Raw genomic sequence first — 7,617 nt, 5'->3', positions numbered from 1 at the left:
TCATTTTGTATACATGAGGAGGAAAGAACAAGGAATCTACAGCCAAATCCACATCCGAAGGTGGAGGCTCCAGGAATGGTGAAGAAAAGGGAGCAGGAAGTCAGCTTGGTGTCTGAGAAAATGTTCTCAGAAGCCTGTGGCTCTGGGGTTTCCTGTCTACAGTGAACACATGGGAATTTATTTAGAAAAGACTTGAATTTTCTCCAGCAGTTAAGACAAGCCAGCAGTTCACAGCAGTCCTGAAGTGTCTGTCACTTTTTCTCAGTTTGACACAAACTTGTGGAGCTAGTTTCTGACTCAAAAGGAGAGGTGTTTAAACCTGTTTCTTCCTGGTGCTTTAAGAGATCTCCTTAAAACGGAAGCCTCCTTTGTTTTTGCTGAACTGGTGGATGCAGCCCCAGGGGTCCACAGAATTCCATAGGGGTTAGTGAAGCTGCTGCAAGGGACTTCATTCGAAACAAGGCCGCCTCAGAAATATGCACTGCCTTCCCGATATTGTTTGGAAAACTAAAACTCTGTCCATGGAGAAAATAGTGGTAGATGTGAATCAAAGACAAATGCCGACGGTTACATAGAAACGAACATATTTCCAACCCAAATATTTTAGAAGATTCAAGATTTTGTTTTGATAGAAATTAGGTCTTTTCATGTTTCTGAAAATCAAAAGTGTGGTTCACCTCGGTAGCATATTAAAACTGGATTGGAGTAGAACTTTTAACTCTTTATGGAGGTAGATACTTTGATTGTTTGATTGTTAATGTGCTAACAATCAAATCTTACCAACTACTGGGAAAACATGTCCTGGAATGAACTCTACCAGGTCACATTTTGCTCAGTAACTTCAAATCTCTGTAGCTGAGAGTTACAAAATTAGGCATCTCAAATTGCTCCAAATCGAGTTACTTCCCTTACTAGTACACATCAACCGTTTTACATTGATACTTAAAATGTAATAGGCACACACAGTTACATTAAATGTAGTACATGTTTTCGGCCGTACTTAGAGAGATGGCATAAACAGTGGAAGAGAGGATGAGTACTGCTATTAATGAGCTGATGTAGTTTGTTGGTATTTTTATGTCAAGAGAATTTACTGAAGGTTATAATAGCCCATAAAACACTGAAAATATTTGCCACCTTTTTCTGAGAACGTAAGAGCAAAGTGAAGTAAGTGTGATGACTCCACTTGTGTCTGTAAGGGTGGTCTGCTCTGTACAGTCTTGTGGGGATCGTAAAGATGACTCCGCAAGCTTAAACACTACAAAATGTATTAACAAACAGTGGGAAACATTATTGCATCATCCTGAACATTTTTGTCAAAACATTAAAAACTCTTTTTTTGCTGCTTATAAATTTATAGAGCAATGAAAGATAATACCCTAGTACTTAGGTGTTACACTGTAATTCACTAAACACATCGAGAATTTAAGTGGTGCACTGCTTTATAAAGACTTGTCAAAGGCAGTGTGAAGGATACTTCCTTTTTTTCCCTCAATCTATACCTTGCAATATGGGATAAGCGTATTTTTCACGCTTTGATGCCTTGTCATGGCCCTTTCCAGGTTGGAATAGCTCCCAGGGCTTTACTTTATTTGCTGTCAGTGTCACACATTACACCTTTCTGCCTGTACCACTTCTTCCTGGGAATCTTCACTCTTCACCACTGGTTTCCTCACATATGTTGACAACCTCACTTTCATTCAGCTCCTTCCATTTCAGAGCTAGAGGCAAACGTCACAGGTGCCAACATCCCTATGGTCAGCTGTCTTACAATCACATGGAAATTCACTCTGACCACTATTCATTCTTCACTTTTTATCTGTTGGGCTATTTCTTCCTTTGATTCCCTGACTTTGTAAAATGTCTCCCAAATGTCTCCTTTGGGAGACAAAATGGCAGCATGGCTCCACATTTTGCATTCTATGCATAATCTGAATAACAGTGCCAGAAACCAACATGACAGACTTTGAAAGTAATAGCATGGCTGGTCATTGATCGTAATGTGCATTTCCACAATGACTTGTGGAGTAAAGTGTTAGCACCATGGTTTTGTAAAGTCAGTTGTATTTAATATGTACAGACATGTACGCTTGAACTGTTTAGTTAGGACCAATGTTACACAACTAAATCATGGAAACTGAAATTCTTATGTATCAGAAGTGTGCAAAATGAAGACTACTTCATTTTAAATAGGCATTTAAAATCACATTCAAAAGTAATGCAATTTGAGACAAAAATGCAAATTTTCATAATATATAAGATATGTGTATGAACAGAAATTCATATGTTGAAAAATAAGGAGATATAAGAGATCCTCAGGATTCTCTTTTTCTTTTCTGTGATGGCTATTTTTGTTAGTTTGTAGGGAGCTGTGCGACAGCCCCATTGCTGCCTCCCTGCCTCCTCTCTCCTATGGGCACTGCGTCTGCCTACATTAACCATAATCCTCTCCTGCTTACATCACATACCCGGAGGTGACGATGACCCTGTTGTATTCACCCTGTAGCCTCTTCCTGTCTCATCTCCTGCCCTTGGCCTATAAAAGATATAATCACTTCCAGAATAAAACGGGGTTTGATTGGACTCTCTCAACTTGCCTCAGTCTCTCTCTGTCTCCCCCATGTTTTTATTTTAATCCCCATTCCTCTTCCAGGTACCCCCACGGATTGATCCGAAGGCCGGATCATGTGGCACCCAGCATGGGGGCTCCTGGCATGGATGAGTCAACGAGGGAGCCGTTCAAGACAGCCGGATTAAAGTGAAAGCGGATTGAACCAGAGACCGTGGCGATAACTGAGCAAACTAAATCAAGGGTTAAAGCTAAAAGCAACAGGACATTAAATCAAGTACTGAGGCCTGCACAGACGACTACCCAACGTGCCTGCCCGAGTCACAGTGAGTGAACGGCGACCCCATTCCCTTTCCTGGACATGGGTCAAGCATTGAACAAACACAAAGTGTTTGTGGGAGGCCTTATAAAGGCATGAAAGACAAGATGGTTAAGGGTTAGAACAAAAGAATTATTGCAGTATTTTCAATTTATCCATAAGGTTTGCCCTAGAGGGTTCTATAGATACCAAGAGGTGGAAAAGAGTAAGAGATGCTTGATAAGATTATTATAGGGTTTTTGGTCCGGAAAAGGTTCCCGTGACCACCTTTGCATATTGGAATTTAATCTCTGAGCTGCTTGCCCAGCAGCATGCAGATCCTCAGATTGAGGAGACGGTTGCACAAGCCCCCCTCCCCCCCCCCCCGAGCTACATAGCTTTCTAGTGCCCCTAAGAGGGCGCCTGCCTCTGGCAAGCCTCGTGGTGCTCTTAAAATGGCACTTGCCTGACTTCCGCCACATCAGCATGGGGCCCTCCTCAAAATTGTGTTTCCGGTGACAGAAACAAACGTACCTCCCCAAGATGGCACCGCACAGCTGCAAGATGGTGCGGGCGCTGCGCTGCTAGCTCCACGAGTCATTAGGACACAGCCATTCATAGCGGCTGCTTTAAAAGAATTAAAGACAGCGGTTGCCCAATATGGCCTTACAGCTGCTTTCACGCTTGCTGTTTTAAATTCTCTGGATGACGGATGGCTCACACCTATAGATTGGCAAAAATTGGCCCGATTGACTTTATTGGGTGGGGATCATCTTTTGTAAAAATCAGAATATACAAAAAATTGCAGAGACCACCAGACACAATACACAGGCTGGCAATGGGTTTGACCTTAATTTATGTTAATAGGGGAAGATGCCTATACACGCAGAAAGGCTCAAAAAGAGTTTAATTCAACACTTTTCGCTCAAATTCAAACAGAAGCTACTCAAACATGGAGAAAGCTGCCTGCAAAAGATAATATGAGCTCCTCTCTCACTAGCATTAAGCAAGGCCCAGATAAACCCTTTTCAGAATTTGTTGATTGTTTGATTGCTGTTGCTAGCAGAGTCTTTGGCTGCACTGATGCAGGCACTGATTTTGTTGAACAGCTGACTTTTAAAGGCGCCAGCACTGTCTGCCAGGCCGCTATCAGACCTCATAAAAATAGAACAGGCCTAACAGGATATGTACACCTTTGTTGTGGCTGCTGCCTTGCAGGGGTTTGCAGTTGGACAGTTGTTATCTTAAAAGCATAAACAAAACTGTTTTGCCTGTAGAGAGATTGGTCATTTTACAAAAAGACTCCAGAGATTTCCAATGTCAATTACTTTGACTCATTTAACTGATCAGAGTGATACTGGTCTAGTCTCTTAAGTTTAATTTCAGCATGTGTAAGGATGGGGACAGCTGCTGAAAGGAGAATGAGAGACACTATGGTAGTTATTATTATCTTCCCCAATGTCAGACCTTGAAAACCTAAGGAGCCTTCATCATCCTGTAATGATTTGATTAGTTCTATAATATGCAGTGTGTATTTAATGTGTGTAAAGATGGGCACAACTGTTTGGAGGAAACTAGAGACAATTAGATGAACAATGAAGATCTCCAGTGCACTTGCTTTAAAATATGTATTTCTTTAAATCTTTTTAAAAAAACTGTTTTGTTCTGTTTTGATATGTTTGGTCTTGCCCTCTTTGAGATGGAAGGCAGATGTGTGGGACTGGTAAACATATTACTGGGTTTTTGTTGGATTGTTGGGGGGAGCTGTTGGCAGTGTCACTGTTTGGATGTGACTTTACGTGCTTTGATTTTGTGGCCTGGGTGACTATTTCTAAGATGACAATATGTAACTTATTAACTGTTGATTTCTTACCATTTATTTTTCTGTAATTCTGTATTAAGATCACTAGAAAACAAGCCCAACAGAGAGTAAAAAATTGCCTTTCTTGTGCCATTCACCTCCTGATTCCACACTTTGGGGTTAATCCTAGAGGACTTATCACCAATGCATTATGGCAAATGGATGTCACCCACTTTCCTGAGTTTGGCAATCTTAAATATGTTCATGTAACTATAAATATCTTTACTGGTTTCATTTATACCTCTCCCCAGACTGGCAAAGCTACCAAACATTATTAGCCATATGTTAACTGCCTTATCAGTTCTAAGATGCCCACAACAATTAAAGACTGATAATGGTCCAGGCTATGCTAGTTCTGCCTTTGCTCGTTTCTGTCAACATCTTAATATTGATTATATAAAAGGCATACCTTATAACCCTCAAGGTCAAGCATAGTTAAAAGGGCACATCTCTCCCTAAAACTCACTGTTGATAAAATAAAAAAGGGGAAATGGTACTCCACAAGGAGGACACCTAAAAATATTCTATCTCATGCCTTATTCATCCTTAATTTTTAAAATTTGGATGCTTCTGGACAGTCAGCAGCCATGCGTTTTTGGCATACTGAAACACAAAAGCAATTTGCTTCTGTACTATGGAGAGACCCGCTGACTAATTCATGGCATGGCCCTGATCCCATTCTCATATGGGGATGCAGTTCAGTGTGTGTTTACTCTCAACAAGATAGAGAAGCTAGATGGCTACCAGAGCACCTTGTAAAACAAGTAGATAGTTCTTCAAGGACCCCATGCAATACCCAGGAATAATGTCATTTCCTGAGGCACAATCCCCTGTGTTCTCTTACAGGTGACATAACTCGGAGCCTTATGCTGCCTACTCATCCTTCTCCTTGGGCTGTACCACACCCATGGTGGATTTAGACCCCTGCCAAACAGACTACAACTGCTGACAGCCATGCACAGAACCCCCTGTGACTGTGGGAGAGGCTCTTCTAGGTCTGGAGGAACATAAACCCAGCCAAATAGACTGCATCTGGTGTTATGCGAGACAAGCTCCACGAATTAGAAGAACGACTTCAACAGCGACAACAACAAATGGCTGCCAACCCCTTATCCTCAGTGTGTGTGTGTGTGTGGGGAGCTTTTCTCTTACCTTGTGCCCCTTTTGGGTCCCCTAGCTGCCCTATTGCTTCTCCTTTCTGTGAGTCCTTGTATTTTTCAGAGGATTATGACGCTCATTAATAACCGGATAGATGCGTTTTTGGCAAAGCCCATTCAGGTACACTATCATCAGCTGGAGATGGCAGATCAACAAACCTACCGAGAAGGAATTCCCACAAATGGCCCATATGACAATGTGACCTAACTGCCCTGGGGCAATGGACAGGCAGTCAGAGACGGGCAACTAGGACATGCATGTTAATTCCATCGGCCACCTAAGACAGGTACAGGACCAACTGCTGTCCTGCAAGCCCATAACAGGTAAGGCCTGGTTGGGTTCATGTAATGAGGTCCTTGACCTAAGACAGACACTGTCCGGCAGGGCCTGCCATACTCCTGATTAAATAATATAGAAAGGGAGGAGACGTAGGGAGCCGCGCGACAGCCCCATTGCTGCCTCCCTGCCTCTCTCTCCTATGGGCACTGCATCTGCCTACATTAACCATAATCCTCTCCTGCTTACATCACATACCCGGAGGTGATGATGACCCCGTTGTATTCAGCCCAGTAGCCTCTTCCTGTCCCATCTCCTGCCCTTGGCCTATAAAGGATGTAATCACTTCCGGAATAAAACGGGCTTGATTGGATTTTCTCAACTTGCCTCAGTCTCTCTCTGTCTCCCCCATGTTTTTATTTTAATCCCTGTTCCTCCTCCAGGTACACCCCATGGATTGATCCGCAGGCTGGATCATTAGTTTAATATAGTGTACTTTATTGATTTATCTTACAGTTATGTACATTTTATTCTAATTGTGCAGATTTAGGATTTTCTTGCTATAATTTGATATATGCATTGTGTAATAGATCTTCAGGATTCTATTTTATGTGTTATGCTTTATCTTTTGTTATTTTTTACACTCACGCCTGAGGCATGAACAAAAGTTCACGTTCAGTGGATTTTTCCTCTTTGCTGGCAGATCCCTGGCTATTCAGCAGGAGCAAGTGCCTTACTTTAGAAATTCTGGAGCTGTTTTACAGCTACAGTACACAGAGAAGAGCTGTGGCCTAGTAATTGCTTTCTTTGTTTTGTCAGTACTTTTGTGTCTGAGAACATTCCTCAGTTTAGTTATCCACTTTTCACCTGTTAGCTCAAAAGATGTTTGTGTAATTTCAAAACACATTGCCTCCTGGACCTGGATCTTCCTTATTCCTGCTTTTGTTCTCCAAAAGATAGTTGTAATCCACTAAGTTCTAGCAAACACAGTTGATGCAAGTTACATTTGCAGATGGATTTTCCTTGAGGGCAATGAGTTTTCCCGGTGGTTCCATCGTGGACCATGGGTACTGAGGAAGGCATCGGCTGGGTCTCCCGTGGGCTTTCATGCCAGGCAGCTCAGTAAACTCTCCACGCTTCAGTGTCCTCAGCCCTAATCACGTAATTCTTTTTCAACACCTAACACTGACTTCACCCAAGATGACACCCTAATGGGGCCTGGAGTGCTGATTCCCACTGTTGATTGATAGTGGCTGCCCAGAGGGCTGAGTGTCCGAGAGAAATTATGAGATCACATCAGCATTGAGTGGAAAAGAATCCCACCATTGACAATTGTGCGTGACGGCTTTAAAAAAAGTGCTGACAAATCGTTCCCTGTAATTTGACCTGGGATTGCAGACTCCTTGCTAATATCTAACATTAGTTAAAATGTCAGTGATTATGAAATGACTTAAA

The 7,617-nt window shown here is 42.2% G+C and overlaps 1 long non-coding RNA gene across 1 annotated transcript; it reads left to right on the top strand.

The window, feature by feature from the left end:
• Nucleotides 1-2,512: 2,512 nt before the first annotated feature.
• On the top strand, nucleotides 2,513-6,544 carry LOC134478600 (uncharacterized). Its single transcript, XR_010051351.1, has 2 exons — nucleotides 2,513-2,895; nucleotides 5,575-6,544. It is a non-coding gene; the product is annotated as an uncharacterized LOC134478600 (long non-coding RNA).
• Nucleotides 6,545-7,617: the final 1,073 nt, after the last annotated feature.

Source organism: Cavia porcellus, unplaced genomic scaffold, assembly GCF_034190915.1.
Source record: "Cavia porcellus strain 051 isolate PalLab524CR breed Dunkin Hartley unplaced genomic scaffold, mCavPor4.1 scaffold_14, whole genome shotgun sequence".
Classification (NCBI taxonomy): domain Eukaryota; kingdom Metazoa; phylum Chordata; class Mammalia; order Rodentia; family Caviidae; genus Cavia; species Cavia porcellus.
This window is presented reverse-complemented; position numbering and strand designations above follow the sequence as displayed.